Source organism: Entelurus aequoreus, linkage group LG20 (genome assembly GCF_033978785.1).
Source record: "Entelurus aequoreus isolate RoL-2023_Sb linkage group LG20, RoL_Eaeq_v1.1, whole genome shotgun sequence".
Classification (NCBI taxonomy): domain Eukaryota; kingdom Metazoa; phylum Chordata; class Actinopteri; order Syngnathiformes; family Syngnathidae; genus Entelurus; species Entelurus aequoreus.
Genome location: NC_084750.1, coordinates 47,056,262 through 47,078,394, shown reverse-complemented (window position 1 = coordinate 47,078,394; position 22,133 = coordinate 47,056,262). Strand labels below are relative to the sequence as shown.

Below are 22,133 nucleotides of genomic sequence, written 5' to 3'. Positions count from 1 at the left end.
AGCACAGGTGTCACATACCCAGAAGCACAGGTGCCACATACCCAGAAGCACAGGTGTCATATACCCAGAAGCACAGGTGTCACATACCCAGAAGCACAGGTGTCACATACCCAGAAGCACAGGTGTCATATACCCAGAAGCACAGGTGTCATGTACCCTGAAGCACAGGTGTCATGTACCCTGAAGCACAGGTGTCATATACCCAGAAGCACAGGTGTCACATACCCAGAAGCACAGGTGTCACATACCCAGAAGCACAGGTGTCATATACCCAGAAGCACAGGTGTCATGTACCCCGAAGCACAGGTGTCACATACCCAGAAGCACAGGTGTCATATACCCAGAAGCACAGGTGTCATGTACCCCGAAGCACAGGTGTCATATACCCAGAAGCACAGGTGTCATGTACCCTGAAGCACAGGTGTCATGTACCCTGAAGCACAGGTGTCACGTACCCTGAAGCACAGGTGTCACGTACCCTGAAGAACAGGTGTCACGTACCCTGAAGCACAGGTGTCACGTACCCTGAAGCACAGGTGTCACGTACCCTGAAGCACAGGTGTCACGTACCCTGAAGCACAGGTGTCACGTACCCTGAAGCACAGGTGTCATATACCCTGAAGAACAGGTGTCACGTACCCTGAAGCACAGGTGTCACGTACCCTGAAGCACAGGTGTCACGTACCCTGAAGCACAGGTGTCACGTACCCTGAAGCACAGGTGTCATATACCCTGAAGAACAGGTGTCACGTACCCTGAAGCACAGGTGTCACGTACCCTGAAGCACAGGTGTCACATACCCTGAAGAACAGGTGTCACGTACCCTGAAGCACAGGTGTCACGTACCCTGAAGCACAGGTGTCATATACCCTGAAGCACAGGTGTCACGTACCCTGAAGCACAGGTGTCACGTACCCTGAAGCACAGGTGTCACGTACCCTGAAGCACAGGTGTCATATACCCTGAAGCACAGGTGTCACGTACCCTGAAGCACAGGTGTCACGTACCCTGAAGCACAGGTGTCATATACCCTGAAGCACAGGTGTCACGTACCCTGAAGCACAGGTGTCATATACCCTGAAGAACAGGTGTCACGTACCCTGAAGCACAGGTGTCATATACCCTGAAGCACAGGTGTCACGTACCCTGAAGCACAGGTGTCACGTACCCTGAAGCACAGGTGTCACGTACCCTGAAGCACAGGTGTCACGTACCCTGAAGCACAGGTGTCATATACCCTGAAGCACAGGTGTCACGTACCCTGAAGCACAGGTGTCACGTACCCTGAAGAACAGGTGTCACGTACCCTGAAGAACAGGTGTCACGTACCCTGAAGCACAGGTGTCACGTACCCTGAAGCACAGGTGTCACGTACCCTGAAGCACAGGTGTCACGTACCCTGAAGCACAGGTGTCACGTACCCTGAAGCACAGGTGTCACGTACCCTGAAGCACAGGTGTCATATACCCTGAAGCACAGGTGTCACATACCCAGAAGCACAGGTGTCACGTACCCTGAAGCACATTACATTCCAAACATTTTTGGGCTAAACTTAAATATTGCATTGACTCTTAATTTGAAAGCAAATGATGTATAAAAATGAGCACAGTGAAAATTAATTGACAGTAAAATAGTGTTAGCTGATGTTGCTACACAGTAATTAATACAACATAGATTAGACAGTAAAATAGTGTTAGCTGATGTTGCTACACAGTAATTAATACAACATAGATTAGACAGTAAAATAGTGTTAGCTGATGTTGCTACACAGTAATTAATACAACATAGATTAGACAGTAAAATAGTGTTAGCTGATGTTGCTACACAGTAATTAATACACCATAGATTAGACAGTAAAATAGTGTTAGCTGATGTTGCTACACAGTAATTAATACAACATAGATTAGACAGTAAAATAGTGTTAGCTGATGTTACTACACAGTAATTAATACAACATAGATTAGACAGTAAAATAGTGTTAGCTGATGTTGCTACACAGTAATTAATACACCATAGATTAGACAGTAAAATAGTGTTAGCTGATGTTGCTACACAGTAATTAATACAACATAGATTAGACAGTAAAATAGTGTTAGCTGATGTTGCTACACAGTAATTAATACACCATAGATTAGACAGTAAAATAGTGTTAGCTGATGTTGCTACACAGTAATTAATACAACATAGATTAGACAGTAAAATAGTGTTAGCTGATGTTGCTACACAGTAATTAATACAACATAGATTAGACAGTAAAATAGTGTTAGCTGATGTTGCTACACAGTAATTAATACAACATAGATTAGACAGTAAAATAGTGTTAGCTGATGTTGCTACACAGTAATTAATACACCATAGATTAGACAGTAAAATAGTGTTAGCTGATGTTGCTACACAGTAATTAATACAACATAGATTAGACAGTAAAATAGTGTTAGCTGATGTTGCTACACAGTAATTAATACAACATAGATTAGACAGTAAAATAGTGTTAGCTGATGTTGCTACACAGTAATTAATACAACATAGATTAGACAGTAAAATAGTGTTAGCTGATGTTGCTACACAGTAATTAATACAACATAGATTAGACAGTAAAATAGTGTTAGCTGATGTTGCTACACAGTAATTAATACAACATAGATTAGACAGTAAAATAGTGTTAGCTGATGTTGCTACACAGTAATTAATACACCATAGATTAGACAGTAAAATAGTGTTAGCTGATGTTGCTACACAGTAATTAATACACCATAGATTAGACAGTAAAATAGTGTTAGCTGATGTTACTACACAGTAATTAATACACCATAGATTAGACAGTAAAATAGTGTTAGCTGATGTTGCTACACAGTAATTAATACAACATAGATTAGACAGTAAAATAGTGTTAGCTGATGTTGCTACACAGTAATTAATACAACATAGATTAGACAGTAAAATAGTGTTAGCTGATGTTGCTACACAGTAATTAATACAACATAGATTAGACAGTAAAATAGTGTTAGCTGATGTTGCTACACAGTAATTAATACAACATAGATTAGACAGTAAAATAGTGTTAGCTGATGTTGCTACACAGTAATTAATACAACATAGATTAGACAGTAAAATAGTGTTAGCTGATGTTACTACACAGTAATTAATACAACATAGATTAGACAGTAAAATAGTGTTAGCTGATGTTGCTACACAGTAATTAATACAACATAGATTAGACAGTAAAATAGTGTTAGCTGATGTTGCTACACAGTAATTAATACAACATAGATTAGACAGTAAAATAGTGTTAGCTGATGTTGCTACACAGTAATTAATACAACATAGATTAGACAGTAAAATAGTGTTAGCTGATGTTACTACACAGTAATTAATACAACATAGATTAGACAGTAAAATAGTGTTAGCTGATGTTGCTACACAGTAATTAATACACCATAGATTAGACAGTAAAATAGTGTTAGCTGATGTTACTACACAGTAATTAATACAACATAGATTAGACAGTAAAATAGTGTTAGCTGATGTTACTACACAGTAATTAATACACCATAGATTAGACAGTAAAATAGTGTTAGCTGATGTTGCTACACAGTAATTAATACAACATAGATTAGACAGTAAAATAGTGTTAGCTGATGTTGCTACACAGTAATTAATACAACATAGATTAGACAGTAAAATAGTGTTAGCTGATGTTGCTACACAGTAATTAATACACCATAGATTAGACAGTAAAATAGTGTTAGCTGATGTTGCTACACAGTAATTAATACACCATAGATTAGACAGTAAAATAGTGTTAGCTGATGTTACTACACAGTAATTAATACAACATAGATTAGACAGTAAAATAGTGTTAGCTGATGTTGCTACACAGTAATTAATACAACATAGATTAGACAGTAAAATAGTGTTAGCTGATGTTGCTACACAGTAATTAATACACCATAGATTAGACAGTAAAATAGTGTTAGCTGATGTTACTACACAGTAATTAATACACCATAGATTAGACAGTAAAATAGTGTTAGCTGATGTTGCTACACAGTAATTAATACACCATAGATTAGACAGTAAAATAGTGTTAGCTGATGTTGCTACACAGTAATTAATACAACATAGATTAGACAGTAAAATAGTGTTAGCTGATGTTGCTACACAGTAATTAATACACCATAGATTAGACAGTAAAATAGTGTTAGCTGATGTTGCTACACAGTAATTAATACAACATAGATTAGACAGTAAAATAGTGTTAGCTGATGTTGCTACACAGTAATTAATACAACATAGATTAGACAGTAAAATAGTGTTAGCTGATGTTACTACACAGTAATTAATACACCATAGATTAGACAGTAAAATAGTGTTAGCTGATGTTGCTACACAGTAATTAATACAACATAGATTAGACAGTAAAATAGTGTTAGCTGATGTTGCTACACAGTAATTAATACAACATAGATTAGACAGTAAAATAGTGTTAGCTGATGTTGCTACACAGTAATTAATACAACATAGATTAGACAGTAAAATAGTGTTAGCTGATGTTGCTACACAGTAATTAATACAACATAGATTAGACAGTAAAATAGTGTTAGCTGATGTTGCTACACAGTAATTAATACAACATAGATTAGACAGTAAAATAGTGTTAGCTGATGTTACTACACAGTAATTAATACAACATAGATTAGACAGTAAAATAGTGTTAGCTGATGTTGCTACACAGTAATTAATACACCATAGATTAGACAGTAAAATAGTGTTAGCTGATGTTGCTACACAGTAATTAATACACCATAGATTAGACAGTAAAATAGTGTTAGCTGATGTTACTACACAGTAATTAATACACCATAGATTAGACAGTAAAATAGTGTTAGCTGATGTTGCTACACAGTAATTAATACAACATAGATTAGACAGTAAAATAGTGTTAGCTGATGTTGCTACACAGTAATTAATACAACATAGATTAGACAGTAAAATAGTGTTAGCTGATGTTGCTACACAGTAATTAATACAACATAGATTAGACAGTAAAATAGTGTTAGCTGATGTTGCTACACAGTAATTAATACAACATAGATTAGACAGTAAAATAGTGTTAGCTGATGTTGCTACACAGTAATTAATACAACATAGATTAGACAGTAAAATAGTGTTAGCTGATGTTGCTACACAGTAATTAATACACCATAGATTAGACAGTAAAATAGTGTTAGCTGATGTTACTACACAGTAATTAATACACCATAGATTAGACAGTAAAATAGTGTTAGCTGATGTTACTACACAGTAATTAATACACCATAGATTAGACAGTAAAATAGTGTTAGCTGATGTTGCTACACAGTAATTAATACACCATAGATTAGACAGTAAAATAGTGTTAGCTGATGTTGCTACACAGTAATTAATACAACATAGATTAGACAGTAAAATAGTGTTAGCTGATGTTGCTACACAGTAATTAATACAACATAGATTAGACAGTAAAATAGTGTTAGCTGATGTTGCTACACAGTAATTAATACAACATAGATTAGACAGTAAAATAGTGTTAGCTGATGTTGCTACACAGTAATTAATACACCATAGATTAGACAGTAAAATAGTGTTAGCTGATGTTGCTACACAGTAATTAATACAACATAGATTAGACAGTAAAATAGTGTTAGCTGATGTTGCTACACAGTAATTAATACAACATAGATTAGACAGTAAAATAGTGTTAGCTGATGTTACTACACAGTAATTAATACACCATAGATTAGACAGTAAAATAGTGTTAGCTGATGTTACTACACAGTAATTAATACACCATAGATTAGACAGTAAAATAGTGTTAGCTGATGTTGCTACACAGTAATTAATACAACATAGATTAGACAGTAAAATAGTGTTAGCTGATGTTGCTACACAGTAATTAATACAACATAGATTAGACAGTAAAATAGTGTTAGCTGATGTTGCTACACAGTAATTAATACACCATAGATTAGACAGTAAAATAGTGTTAGCTGATGTTGCTACACAGTAATTAATACAACATAGATTAGACAGTAAAATAGTGTTAGCTGATGTTGCTACACAGTAATTAATACACCATAGATTAGACAGTAAAATAGTGTTAGCTGATGTTACTACACAGTAATTAATACAACATAGATTAGACAGTAAAATAGTGTTAGCTGATGTTGCTACACAGTAATTAATACACCATAGATTAGACAGTAAAATAGTGTTAGCTGATGTTGCTACACAGTAATTAATACACCATAGATTAGACAGTAAAATAGTGTTAGCTGATGTTGCTACACAGTAATTAATACACCATAGATTAGACAGTAAAATAGTGTTAGCTGATGTTACTACACAGTAATTAATACACCATAGATTAGACAGTAAAAATGATGGTACTGCTTTTCCATTTTTCATTGATATACTGTATAAAAATGAATATACCGGTCAGATTTTGGCAACTGAGCTGTGAGTTTTTTAATTGTAAAAGCTACAGATTTTTTTTTGTTACATAATTTTTACAGTTTACGTAAAAAAACAATGCATTTTTAACAATGGTGTAGTACTATCATGAGGCAGTTGAATAATGGTGTAGTACTATCATGAGGCAGTTGAATAATGGTGTAGTACTATCATGAGGCAGTTGAATAAAGGTGTAGTACTATCATGAGGCAGTTGAATAATGGTGTAGTACTATCATGAGGCAGTTGAATAAAGGTGTAGTACTATCATGAGGCAGTTGAATAATGGTGTAGTACTATCATGAGGCAGTTGAATAATGGTGTAGTACTATCATGAGGCAGTTGAATAAAGGTGTAGTACTATCATGAGGCAGTTGAATAATGGTGTAGTACTATCATGAGGCAGTTGAATAAAGGTGTAGTACTATCATGAGGCAGTTGAATAATGGTGTAGTACTATCATGAGGCAGTTGAATAATGGTGTAGTACTATCATGAGGCAGTTGAATAAAGGTGTAGTACTATCATGAGGCAGTTGAATAATGGTGTAGTACTATCATGAGGCAGTTGAATAAAGGTGTAGTACTATCATGAGGCAGTTGAATAAAGGTGTAGTACTATCATGAGGCAGTTGAATAAAGGTGTAGTACTATCATGAGGCAGTTTATTAATGGTGTAGTACTATCATGAGGCAGTTGAATAATGGTGTAGTACTATCATGAGGCAGTTTATTAATGGTGTAGTACTATCATGAGGCAGTTGAATAATGGTGTAGTACTATCATGAGGCAGTTGAATAATGGTGTAGTACTATCATGAGGCAGTTGAATAATGGTGTAGTACTATCATGAGGCAGTTGAATAATGGTGTAGTACTATCATGAGGCAGTTTATTAATGGTGTAGTACTATCATGAGGCAGTTGAATAATGGTGTAGTACTATCATGAGGCAGTTGAATAATGGTGTAGTACTATCATGAGGCAGTTGAATAAAGGTGTAGTACTATCATGAGGGTGTTTAATGATGGGGTAGTACTATCATGAGGGTGTTTAATAATGGTGTAGTACTATCATGAGGGTGTTTAATGATGGTGTAGTACTATCATGAGGGTGTTTAATAATGGTGTAGTACTATCATGAGGGTGTTTAATAATGGTGTAGTACTATCATGAGGGTGTTTAATAATGGTGTAGTACTATCATGAGGGTGTTTAATAATGGTGTAGTACTATCATGAGGGTGTTTAATAATGGTGTAGTACTACCATGAGGCAGTTTGTATTCCTCACTGAGGGCCGCCATAACCGCCATGTGGCCCTCAATGAAAAGCATCTAAATCATGTTAGATTTGTCATTTGAAATCCATGGTTGACATGCCACAATCATTTCTTGAAACCCAAAGTGCTCCCAGGATGCCTTGCAGCACTTTTCAGCATCTTCACATGACCTGGTGACCTCTATTGTTCAATTGTAACCCTAAGTAACACTTTATGATAGTTTGTACTATTGTCAAAGATGTTCACATGCAGCTTAAGTCCAAATTCTTCAAAATTCACATTGAGTCTTTTCTACCACAAATTGTATTGATACATTTATACATTTAAACATACATTTAAACATATATACATTTAAACATACATTTAAACATACATACATTTATACATGTAAACATACATTTAAACATACATTTAAACATACATACATGTAAACATACATATAAACATACATACATGTAAGCATACATTTAAACATACATACATGGTGTGTTGTAAACATACATTTAAACATACATACATGTAAACATACATTTAAACATACATACATGGTGTGTTGTAAACATACATTTAAACATACATACATTTATACATGTAAACATACATTTAAACATACATTTAAACATACATATATTTATACATGTAAACATACATTTAAACATACATGTAAACATACATATAAACATACATACATGTAAACATACATGTAAACATACATACATGTAAACATACATTTAAACATACATACGTGGTGTGTTGTGCCAATAACTCATGTCTGGGGATGCAGAATATGAACGTCCTCTTAAGTGCAAAAATAGTCTTCAAAATAAAAGCATAGCGCTAATTAAAAACAATCCAGGTTTTATTGTCATTGTAGGCAAGAATAAGAGCATCAACCTTGTTATGTAAGAATATCCAACATTGATTGATTGCCTCCCTTGCAGCACACGCAATAAACTGCACAATCTGCATTGAGAAAATCTGCACAAATGGAAGGAAAACAATGTCAAAAAATGAATAGTTATCATAGTTCCAAATGTGGCCACGTTAGCAAGTCCCACGGGCGTCCAGATCAAATATTACACTAATATGTTGTTAGCTTGACATATTTCTGTCTTTTGCCATCTTTAACTTGACATTGTTTGATTTGTGCACGCGGCCTTCAGTTTGGACACCCTGACTTCACGCCTGGTGTCACGTGACAAGCAGAAACACTTCCTGTTTGCTGCCCGTCACCTGACTCATCCTCCTCTCATTTAAGCGGCAAAGAAAAAGTCAAGCTTGCAAGGTCGTCAACTTCCTTTTGTGTACGTTGGAGAAAAGGTAGATATCTCAGGTAGTAGTCTCATCCAAATGTGAGAAGTAGTTCCATTTTGTGTGAAATATTTAGCTTTTGATTAGCTTCCCCGACAAGTAGAACACGTGGCTGGAGGCTGCTTTGCCCTTTTAGAATGTATTTTGTGAAGAGAAGGGTAGGCGGCAGCGTCTTGTCCACGCCTGCTGCCGGACGCAACACCAAGTGTCGTCACGCCAGCAATATTTAGCGTCCGTGTTGGTCCGGCAAGCAGAATCCACTGAATGTAAACAAAAATCAACAACAACAACAAAACCTCCCAACAGTCCAGGAGGCGGCGCGATGGGCGTGGCCTGCTGACTTTAGACGCATCAGGCCTGCGCGTGAGAGTGTGCACTTATGTGTACTTAATGTGTGTACTTAGTGTGTGTGTGTGTGTGTGTGTGTGTGTGAAGTGCAGATGTCAGGTCTTCAGTCTAAATGAGGCAAAGGAGACGAAAATATTGTTGGCCACTTTCTGCTCGCGCTGCACTCTTTTTGACTTTAAACATTTCCTATGCAGTTTTTTTGTTTACACTTCAATAAAGTTGTACTTGTTTGACTTCAACATGCCTCACTGGTCTTCTTCTCCGCACTTTTTAACCAGGACAAGTGCACCAAATCAGTGTCATTTCCATGAATAGGATTTGACAAACAAGACGATTGTTTTCTTTGAATTTTATTTTAAAGTACACAACATAAAATGTAAAAGCTGTGTTCTTGAAAAACGGCTTATTTTCCATTTTAGATATGTAATATAACAATCTCAGAAACGCAACAAACGGACTAAAATCAGATTTTTTTTAATAAACATTCCACCATTAAAACAGAAGTTGCTTAATATGTTTTTCAAAATAAAACCAACAGGCCCAAAAACTATCCATCCATCTTCTACCGCTTGTCCCTTGAGGGTTTAAACGCGGGCGTTATTTCCATATTTGTTTCCAGATCCACACTCAACATGAAAACATTTGTGATGTTACAACTTGCACCTGGCTCGCTGACAACAAGCTAGCCATACACTTGAGTAAAACTGAATCCATCCTGTTTGGGTCCCACATCAACCTTAAGAAAGTCAATCACTTCACCATAAAAGTGGGTGACATTGTTATCACCAGGAAAGATGAGGTCACCTACCTAGGTTCCATTCTAGAGGCTAACCTTTCCTGTGATAAAATGGCAACCAAGGTAATCAGAAAGGTCAACCAACGAGCGAGATTTCTCTACAGAATCTCCTCTCTGGTCAACAAAAGCACCTTAAGGATTCTGGCGGGAACTCTCGTTCAACCCTTTTTCCATTACGCATGCACCTCCTGGTACCCTAGCACCTCCAAAACCCTCAAATCTAAACTCCAAACATCCCAGAACAAGCTAGTCAGGTTACTTCTAGACCTCCACCCCAGATCCCACCTCACTCCTACCCACTTCTCTAAAGTGGGCTGGCTCAAGGTGGAGGACAGAGTTAAACAACTTGCACTGAGCCTAGTCTATAAAATCCGCTACACCTCCCTGATACCGAAGTACATGTCAAACTACTTCCTTAACGTAAATGACCGCCATAACCACAACACCAGGGGGAGCTCCACTAACCACGTTAAACCCAGATTCCCAACTAACAAAGGTCTTAACTCATTCTCTTTCTATGCCACATCAATGTGGAATGCGCTCCCAACAGGTATAAAAGAAAGGGCATCTCTATCCTCCTTCAAAACCGCAATAAAAGTTCACCTCCAGGCAGCTACAACCCTAAACTAACACCCTCCCCGGATTGTTAATAATCAAATGTAAACAATCAAATGCAGATACTTTTTATTATGCCTTCTGATCGATCTCTCTCTCTCTCTCTCTCTCTCTCTCTCTCTCTCTCTCTCTCTCTCTCTCTCTCTCTCTCTCTCTCTCTCTCTCTCTCTCTCCTCTCTCTCTCTCTCTCTCTCTCTCTCTCTCTCTCTCTCTCTCCTGATTGTAAATAATGTAAATAATTCAATGTGATTATCTTGTGTGATGACTGTATTATGATGATAGTATATATGATAGTATATATCTGTATCATGAATCAATTTAAGTGGACCCCGACTTAAACAAGTGTAAAAACTTATTGGGGTGTTACCATTTAGTGGTTAATTGTACGGAATATGTACTTCACTGTGCAACCTACTAATAAAAGTGTCAATCAATGTTGTACACAGTTGGGAAAATGTCAAACGGATAACTGGCGTTTTGAACTCGTTTTTGACAAATCCCCTTAAGACGCCAAGTCCACCCGGAAGTAGTTTCATTTGGATTTGAAAAAACATCTGAAACTGATGGAGTGTAAAAAAAGTTGAAATGATGTTTTAGTTTGAACCTCGCCTAGCATTGAAGATGAAGGATCCGCGCTACAAAAACGTTTTTATACCCGGCAAATCTCCGTGTGGACTGTGGAACAAATGTTTATGTTGCGCTGCCATTTCCTCAGAGAGATGCAGGAAAAACAATTGAAGTTCAGACTTGTTTTGTTTCCTTTTTCAGATATTAACGTTTTTCACAGCCAGTCACTAATAATGACATTGTAGCTGCTGCCATCTAGTGGAAAAGTATTGTACTGCACCCACAAAGACATAAGCGGTCCTAATACTTCTTTGTTAGATGAAATGAGCACAACTTCAGGGCACGCATTACTTTCTTCAAGTTAACTTCAGGGCACGCATTACTTTCTTCAAGTTAACTTCAGGGCACGCATTACTTTCTTCAAGTTAACTTCAGGGCACGCATTACTTTCTTCAAGTTAACTTCAGGGCACGCATTACTTTCTTCAAGTTAACTTCAGGGCACGCATTACTTTCTTCAAGTTAACTTCAGGGCACGCATTACTTTCTTCAAGTTGAAAGGAGAAAACTATACACCATAAAATAGTATTCTGCTAGACTGCATATATGTGCATTTGATAATGATGATTTACATCTACTTTTTGCTTTTCTAAACTCTCAATATAGTGAGAACTAAGAACATGTTCATTCATTCACCCTACATTGATGCTTAATGTTTATTAATGATGGCCATTAGAAATGTACGTTTGTTGTTCAATAACATTTTTTTAGTTTATTAATGATGGCGGTTAAGGTAATAAAGTAGTGGGATATTCTACACGCTTTTTTTCTTGCATTTTAAAATGTAACCATGTTTCCGATAAAGTTGAATATATTTGTATAGGTGAGGGCGGATATACGTCACTTCCGCCTAGCAATCCCCTAGCAACCGGGAATTCATTGAAAACAAACAAGTTCACAGCGAACACAGCATTGACAGAAAAAGCATTTAACGAGCGTTGTGGCTTGGAAGTCGGCGTTAAATCCTTCATTTACGCTTTTTTACTTATTCGCATATCGTGTGAAAAAACGAAAATGTATTATTTGCGTCAGACTCGTCTCAGTGAACTTTAAAGCTTCTCAGGCTTAGCTTAGCTTGCTAGTTAGCTTAGCCTGCGCGCTACTAAGAAAGAGACGCAAGAGTTATCAACAACAAGATCAAGTGTTAGTGTATAAAATATTGAGAGATTTGAGGGCTACATGTATTGTTTAAGTACAACAAAGAAGAGTTTAAAAAGAGAAGGGGGAGGTGGCAAAATAACCTAATAAGGAAAGTAATACCAAGATCACGGGTAAATAATACTGGAATGTCCGGCAAAACCCCCCAAAAGAAAGCAGACTGACCCCTAGTGGCCGGGTCCTTGTAAGTTGTAGCCTTATGAAGGCGCAGTACAGCAGGCGAATAATGTACAAAATATATGTCCTTGTATTGAAAAGTCTTGCAGACAGCATTTTGCAACTGTCTTGAAAAGTTGATTAAACGGCAACATGAAAATTATAGGGTTTATTGGTTTTTAAAAACCCAACTGTTAAGTGCAAATTTAAACGAAACTGGTTTTCGAAAATAGCTAGCTAGGCTATAGATAGAGCAGGGGTCAGCAACCTTTTTGAAAGCAAGAGCTACTTCTTGGGTAGTGATTAATGCGAAGGGCTACCAGTTTGATACACACTTCAATAAATTGCCAGAAATAGCCAATTTGCTCACACACATATGCCATCCTCCCCAAGGTTTCTCATAGTCATTCACATCGACGTCCCTTGTGTGGGCTCTGTCTGTGCCGAGGATGTCGTTGTGGCTTGTGCAGCCCTTTGAGACTTTTGTGATTTAGGGCTGTATAAATAAACATTCATTGATTGATCAAATAATTGCTATAAGCGACCTAAACCGTGATGAGTAAATCCACGTTTCTGATTGGACATTTGCTGCTAAGCCCGCCCCTATGTTTCTGATTGGACGTTTGCTGCTAAGCCCGCCCCTATGTTTCTGATTGGACGTTTGCTGCTAAGCCCGCCCCTTTTATTAACGCGCTCGTCACGACATGACAAGTTTAGAAAATCCTGACGTACCTAGTCCAGTTAATATTCAGCTTTGGATTTATTGTACACATTACATGTTTGGCCACGTTCAAATAAAGACATCTAATAACTTCAGCAACTTGATTTAAAACGAGGCTCCATCGATCCGGTACACGAGTTTAGAAACCCGAGTGCCAAGCAGGGATGACCACGCCCCGCGCTCCCAGGAGCTCATTTGATTGGTCGCTGCAAAGTCCCTTCTTCTTCTTCTTCTTCTTCTTCTGCTGCTGCTCTCGCTGATTTCTCATGCAGTGCGCCACTTTTGCCCCCATCGGTCGCTGAGGGGAAAATGAATGGCTGTCTTGTTGATTGATTATGACACCTGCTGAATGAAGGAAGCGTCATGAAGGTGAAGATGGGAGGAAAAGTTGACACTCGACAGTCGTCCTCATGCTAAATGTACGCATTGACAGTCGTCCTCATGCTAAATGTACGCATTGACAGTCGTCCTCATGCTAAATGTACGCATTGACAGCAGCCAAGAAGCGGAAACATCCACTTTCAGGGGTAGGTTGGACTTGTTTTCCATGCTATTAATACTGTTAATTCTGATGAAATGATGACGGCATGCTAGTCTATGCTATCGCTGTGTGACCTTTGTAGTGAAAACTTCTTCACAAGCTGTAATGTTTTCCTTCACAAACTATGTGTTGTTAAACAATATAGCTCATCTAACCTTAGACATTCACTGAGATATTCGTTTCATTCTTTCTTAGTTCTGCACGACATGAATGAATAAAAGTAGAGTTGTTTATTTCAGTCCTCAAAGCACAAGAGAAACTTTGCAGCGACCAATCAAATGAGCGCGAGGGGGCGTGGTCTTTTTTTTTTTTAAACATGCAAAAAAGGTCCGCGGATATCTACTTCCGGGTAAACTTAGCGTCTGAAATGGATTTGCAAAAAAACGAGTTCAAATGCCCGTTATCCGTTTTGTCCATTTTCCACTTGTGTACAAAATGTGAATAAAAAAAAACAACCCCGATTTGTTATCCGTAATTTTGTTTTGGCTCTGGAAAGAAATATTGAAAAAACAAGTATTTTTCAGTGTTTTATTGTGAAAAACGAGTGAACGGAAGATGCATATTCTTTAAACGTCTACTTCCGCTGTTGGAATATTAGGGAGACAAATCTGTTTTTGCTCTTTTTTTGTTTCTGCTGATTGATGATTTTTTTTATTCTATGAAATATAAAATGAAAATCAAACCGTCTTTTAAAGTGAGTTTTTTTTTCCGACACAGAAAACCCTTTTTCTTTTTTAAAATTTGTAATTAACATTTTCAATTTAAATGAACAAATAGTTTTGTATTCATATATTCCCATTCAGAAAAAAATCAAAGACCTAAACAAACATTTGCTTGTCAAAACAATTTTTTCTATGGTGATGACTCGTTTAAGTGACAGGAGTGAAGTTTTTTGTTGCATAAAATGATAAAAAACAGGAAATATAAGCAGGTTATTTTGATGCAACTAGCATGTTGACAATAAGCATAATATATTCAGAACAATATTCTCAACGTTATGTTTGTAACAAGACTGTCAAAGTTCCTGTTTGGCAGATGTTCTCACGAACTACTTCAAAAATAAAAACGAGACGTTTGATTAAATAAACCTAAAAACCTTATTTTACCACAACGGGGGACTTGTATCGCCACCTAGTGGTGATTAACAGCAGTGCCTACTTTGCAGACGTGCTCGTAGACAGGTCAGAGGTCATAAGAACGCACAATAAAAATGATATTTCTCAACATTTGAAACAATTTCTCTCATTTTGGTGAGTTTCTGTTGAGCACGTGGGCATTGAGCTGGCTTGTGTTGTAGTTCCCTTCCTCCGCCGCTGGATGGCAGTGTTGCTGCATGTGTAGTTCCCTTCCTCCGCCGCTGGATGGCAGTGTTGCTGCATGTGTAGTTCCCTTCCTCCGCCGCTGGATGGCAGTGTTGCTGCATGTGTAGTTCCCTGCCTCCGCCGCTGGATGGCAGTGTTGCATGTGTAGTTCCCTTCCTCTGCCGCTGGATGGCAGTGTTGCTGCATGTGTAGGTCCCTTCCTCCGCCGCTGGATGGCAGTGTTGCTGCATGTGTAGTTCCCTTCCTCCGCCGCTGGATGGCAGTGTTGCTGCATGTGTAGTTCCCTGCCTCCGCCGCTGGATGGCAGTGTTGCATGTGTAGTTCCCTTCCTCCGCCGCTGGATGGCAGTGTTGCTGCATGTTTTAACACCCCTGTGTCTCTTACACTCCTTTTAGTGCGTGTGTGTGTGCGTGTGCGTGTGCGTGTGCGTGTACGTCCGCTGGCATGGAAGGCTCTCCTAGGAACTCATTAGCAGCAACAGAAGGATGCAGGGTTCCATGTTTGAATCCCACAGTTGTCTTTGGCCACAAGAGGAAGTGACACCTAACAAACACCACAGTAGAAGTCTGTGGTGCGTCCTCGGGCAGCTCCACGTAGGAAGTGTCCACGTAGGAAGTGTCCACGTAGGAAGTGTCCACGTAGGAAGTGTCCACGTAGGAAGTGTCCACGTAGGAAGTGTCCACGTAGGAAGTGTCCACGTAGGAAGTGTCCACGTAGGAAGTGTCCACGTAGGAAGTGTCCACGTAGGAAGTGTCCACGCAGGAAGTGTCCACGTAGGAAGTGTCCACGCAGGAAGTGTCCACGCAGGAAGTGTCCACTTAGGAAGTGTCCACGTAGGAAGTGTCCACGTAGGAAGTGTCCACGTAGGAAGTGTCCACGTAGGAAGTGTCCACGTAGGAAGTGTCCACGTAGGAAGTGTCCACTTAGGAAGTGTCCACGTAGGAAGTGTCCACGTAGGAAGTGTCCACGTAGGAAGTGTCCACTTAGGAAGTGTCCACGTAGGAAGTGTCCACGTAGGAAGTGTCCACGTAGGAAGTGTCCACGTAGGAAGTGTCCACGTAGGAAGTGTCCACGTAGGAAGTGTCCACGTAGGAAGTGTCCACGTAGGAAGTGTCCACGCAGGAAGTGTCCGCGTAGGAAGTGTCCGCGTAGGAAGTGTCCACGTAGGAAGTGTCCACGCAGGAAGTGTCCACGCAGGAAGTGTCCACGTAGGAAGTGTCCACGTAGGAAGTGTCCACGCAGGAAGTGTCCGCGTAGGAAGTGTCCGCGTAGGAAGTGTCCACGTAGGAAGTGTCCACGTAGGAAGTGTCCACGCAGGAAGTGTCCACGTAGGAAGTGTCCACGTAGGAAGTGTTCACGCAGGAAGTGTCCGCGTAGGAAGTGTCCACGCAGGAAGTGTCCGCGTAGGAAGTGTCCACGCAGGAAGTGTCCACGTAGAAGGTGTCCACGCAGGAAGTGTCCACGTAGGAAGTGTCACAATAGGACAGTTTGTAAATGCAGCTTGTTGTTGCATCTCTGGCCAGCAGGTGGCGGTACAAAGCACATCAAGCATACATATATAACATGCATCCAAAAATGTGGATGCGTATGCAAAAGTGCAATATATTTATCAGTAGAGTAATCTATTGATTTATATCTGCACCTTATTGATCTGTTATCCTGCACTACAAGCAGATAATGCAACTTCTTATCTGTACTGTAAACTTCACATTTCAATGACAATAAAAAGGAGGTCTAAGTCTAAGTCGAAGTCTAAGTCTAAGTCGAAGTCTAAGTCTAAGCTTGCATACGCCCCAAAACTGCCGTACGCCATTTTTCACAACAAAGTTGAGCTGTATCAAGACTGACGTTGGCGTAGAAATTATGCATTGCTTCTCGCTAACGTCATGGCTGACATACAGTACAGGCCAAAATTATATATATATATATATATATATATATATATATATATATATATATATATATACATCGAGCAAGATGTCAGTGAATTGTTTCTTATGGGAAAATAAGTTATGATACGCTCACATGATCATTTCATAGATGAATTAGCTCACGACATCTGTCATTGTCTTATCAGGGAGTCATGGCAACCAACCGACCAATCATATCTCTCCTATTTCCATGGTGGCCCTTTAACCCTCCAACGTTGTCTTGGCTGACCTGCAGCGTGGCGTGGTCATCACACCAGTCTATTAGACACGCGTAGATGAACGCTGCGGCCCATAACCTCGCCCAGCGGGTTGATACAAAGCGACAGATGCATGATGGGAGCGATGGAGGAGCTGGTTGACCTCTCGCTCCTCGCTTTGTGCATCATTCGCCACATCCACCCAACAAAATAGACAGAATGCGGTGCGTTGACGCGTAGCAACTACAGGAAGTATGCCAGACAGATATAGCACGTTTGTATATGAAAACATTTCTAGAAAGAAGATATTGATGTCCCCTTTATTTATGACCTCCGCCAAGGCTTGAACATGGATAGCATGCATAATATCAATGATAGCAGAACATAGTACGCTCTATATAACATTGTGTAATATTATATTAAGTAACTAATCACATGACCAGATGTCAAGCATTCACACATGTTTCTACTACCAAGCATTCACACATGTTTCTACTACCAAGCATTCACACATGTTTCTACTACCAAGCATTCACACATGTTTCTACTACCAAGCATTCACACGACATGTTTCTACACCAAGCATTCACACATGTTTCTACTACCAAGCATTCACACATGTTTCTACTAACAAGCATTCACACATGTTTTTACTACCAAGCATTCACACGACATGTTTCTACACCAAGCATTCACACATGTTTCTACTACCAAGCATTCACACAACATGTTTCTACCACCAAGCATTCACACGACATGTTTCTACACCAAGCATTCACACATGTTTCTACTACCAAGCATTCACACATGTTTCTACTACCAAGCATTCACACAACATGTTTCTACTACCAAGCATTCACACGACATGTTTCTACTACCAAGCATTCACACGACATGTTTCTACACCAAGCATTCACACAACATGTTTCTACTACCAAGCATTCACACATGTTTCTACTACCAAGCATTCACACATGTTTCTACTACCAAGCATTCACACATGTTTCTACTACCAAGCATTCACACGACATGTTTCTACACCAAGCATTCACACATGTTTCTACTACCAAGCATTCACACATGTTTCTACTAACAAGCATTCACACATGTTTTAACTACCAAGCATTCACACGACATGTTTCTACACCAAGCATTCACACATGTTTCTACTACCAAGCATTCACACAACATGTTTCTACCACCAAGCATTCACACGACATGTTTCTACACCAAGCATTCACACATGTTTCTACTACCAAGCATTCACACATGTTTCTACTACCAAGCATTCACACAACATGTTTCTACTACCAAGCATTCACACGACATGTTTCTACTACCAAGCATTCACACGACATGTTTCTACACCAAGCATTCACACAACATGTTTCTACTACCAAGCATTCACACATGTTTCTACTACCAAGCATTCACACGACATGTTTCTACTACCAAGCATTCACAGGACATGTTTCTACTACCAAGCATTCACACATGTTTCTACTACCAAGCATTCACACGACATGTTTCTACACCAAGCATTCACACATGTTTCTACTACCAAGCATTCACACATGTTTCTACTACCAAGCATTCACACATGTTTCTACTACCAAGCATTCACACGACATGTTTCTACACCAAGCATTCACACATGTTTCTACTACCAAGCATTCACACAACATGTTTCTACCACCAAGCATTCACACGACATGTTTCTACACCAAGCATTCACACGTTTCTACTACCAAGCATTCACACATGTTTCTACTACCAAGCATTCACACAACATGTTTCTACTACCAAGCATTCACACGACATGTTTCTACTACCAAGCATTCACACGACATGTTTCTACACCAAGCATTCACACATGTTTCTACTGCCAAGCATTCACACGACATGTTTCTACTACCAAACATTCACACATGTTTCTACTACCAAGCATTCACACGACATGTTTCTACTACCAAGCATTCACACGACATGTTTCTACACCAAGCATTCACACATGTTTCTACACCAAGCATTCACACATGTTTCTACTACCAAGCATTCACACGACATGTTTCTACACCAAGCATTCACACATGTTTCTACTACCAAGCATTCACACGACATGTTTCTACACCAAGCATTCACACATGTTTCTACTACCAAGCATTCACACATGTTTCTACTACCAAGCATTCACACATGTTTCTACTACCAAGCATTCACACAACATGTTTCTACTACCAAGCATTCAAACATGTTTCTACTACCAAGCATTCACACAACATGTTTCTACTACCAAGCATTCAAACATGTTTCTACAACCAAGCATTCACACATGTTTCTACTACCAAGCATTCACACAACATGTTTCTACTACCAAGCATTCACACATGTTTCTACTACCAAGCATTCACACATGTTTCTACTACCAAGCATTCACACATGTTTCTACTACCAAGCATTCACACAACATGTTTCTACTACCAAGCATTCACACATGTTTCTACTACCAAGCATTCACACAACATGTTTCTACTACCAAGCATTCACACCACATGTTTCTACTACCAAGCATTCACACATGTTTCTACTACCAAGCATTCACACAACATGTTTCTACTACCAAGCATTCACACAACATGTTTCTACTACCAAGCATTCACACATGTTTCTACTACCAAGCATTCACACATGTTTCTACTACCAAGCATTCACACATGTTTCTACTACCAAGCATTCACACGTTTCTACTACCAAGCATTCACACATGTTTCTACTACCAAGCATTCACACGACATGTTTCTACTACCAAGCATTCACACATGTTTCTACTACCAAGCATTCACACAACATATTTCTACTACGAAGCATTCACACATGTTTCTACTACCAAGCATTCACACAACATGTTTCTACTACCAAGCATTCACACGACATGTTTCTACTACCAAGCATTCACACGTTTTTATTACCAAGCATTCACACAAAATGTTTCTACTACAAAGCATTCACACATGTTTCTACCACCAAGCATTCACACATGTTTCTACTACCAAGCATTCACACATGTTTCTACCACCAAGCATTCACACACGTTTCTACTACCAAGCATTCACACATGTTTCTACTACCAAGCATTCACACGACATGTTTTTATTACCAAGCATTCACACAACATGTTTCTACTACCAAGCATTCACACATGTTTCTACTACCAAGCATTCACACATGTTTCTACTACCAAGCATTCACACAACATGTTTCTACTATCAAGCATTCACACAACATGTTTCTACTACCAAGCATTCACACATGTTTCTACTACCAAGCATTCACACATGTTTCTACTACCAAGCATTCACACATGTTTCTACTACCAAGCATTCACACATGTTTCTACTACCAAGCATTCACACATGTTTCTACTACCAAGCATTCACATGACATGTTTCTACTACTAAGCATTCACACATGTTTCTACTACCAAGCATTCACACGACATGTTTCTACTACCAAGCATTCACACAACATGTTTCTACTACCAAGCATTCACACGACATGTTTCTACTACCAAGCATTCACACGACATGTTTCTACACCAAGCATTCACACATGTTTCTACTACCAAGCATTCAAACATGTTTCTACTACCAAGCATTCACACAACATGTTTCTACTACCAAGCATTCACACATGTTTCTACTACCAAGCATTCACACATGTTTCTACTACCAAGCATTCACACATGTTTCTACTACCAAGCATTCACACGACATGTTTCTACACCAAACATTCACACATGTTTCTACTACCAAGCATTCACACAACATGTTTCTACCACCAAGCATTCACACGACATGTTTCTACCACCAAGCATTCACACGACGTGTTTCTACACCAAGCATTCACACATGTTTCTACTACCAAGCATTCACACATGTTTCTACTACCAAGCATTCACACAACATGTTTCTACTACCAAGCATTCACACGACATGTTTCTACTACCAAGCATTCACACATGTTTCTACTACCAAGCATTCACACATGTTTCTACTACCAAGCATTCACACATGTTTCTACTACCAAGCATTCACACATGTTTCTACTACCAAGCATTCACACATGTTTCTACTACCAAGCATTCACACGACATGTTTCTACACCAAGCATTCACACATGTTTCTACCACCAAGCATTCACACATGTTTCTACTACCAAGCATTCACACGACATGTTTCTACTACCAAGCATTCACACAACATGTTTCTACTACCAAGCATTCACACAACATGTTTCTACTACCAAGCATTCACACAACATGTTTCTACTACCAAGCATTCACACAACATGTTTCTACTACCAAGCATTCACACGACATGTTTCTACACCAAGCATTCACACATGTTTCTACTACCAAGCATTCAAACATGTTTCTACTACCAAGCATTCACACAACATGTTTCTACTACCAAGCATTCACACATGTTTCTACTACCAAGCATTCACACATGTTTCTACTACCAAGCATTCACACATGTTTCTACTACCAAGCATTCACACGACATGTTTCTACACCAAGCATTCACACATGTTTCTACTACCAAGCATTCACACATGTTTCTACCACCAAGCATTCACACGACATGTT

General features: G+C 38.9%; 1 long non-coding RNA gene across 1 annotated transcript; it reads left to right on the top strand.

The window, feature by feature from the left end:
* Positions 1-406: 406 nt before the first annotated feature.
* LOC133636317 (uncharacterized) lies at positions 407-9,661 on the top strand. Its single transcript, XR_009822222.1, has 2 exons — positions 407-444; positions 1,503-9,661. It is a non-coding gene; the product is annotated as an uncharacterized LOC133636317 (long non-coding RNA).
* Positions 9,662-22,133: the final 12,472 nt, after the last annotated feature.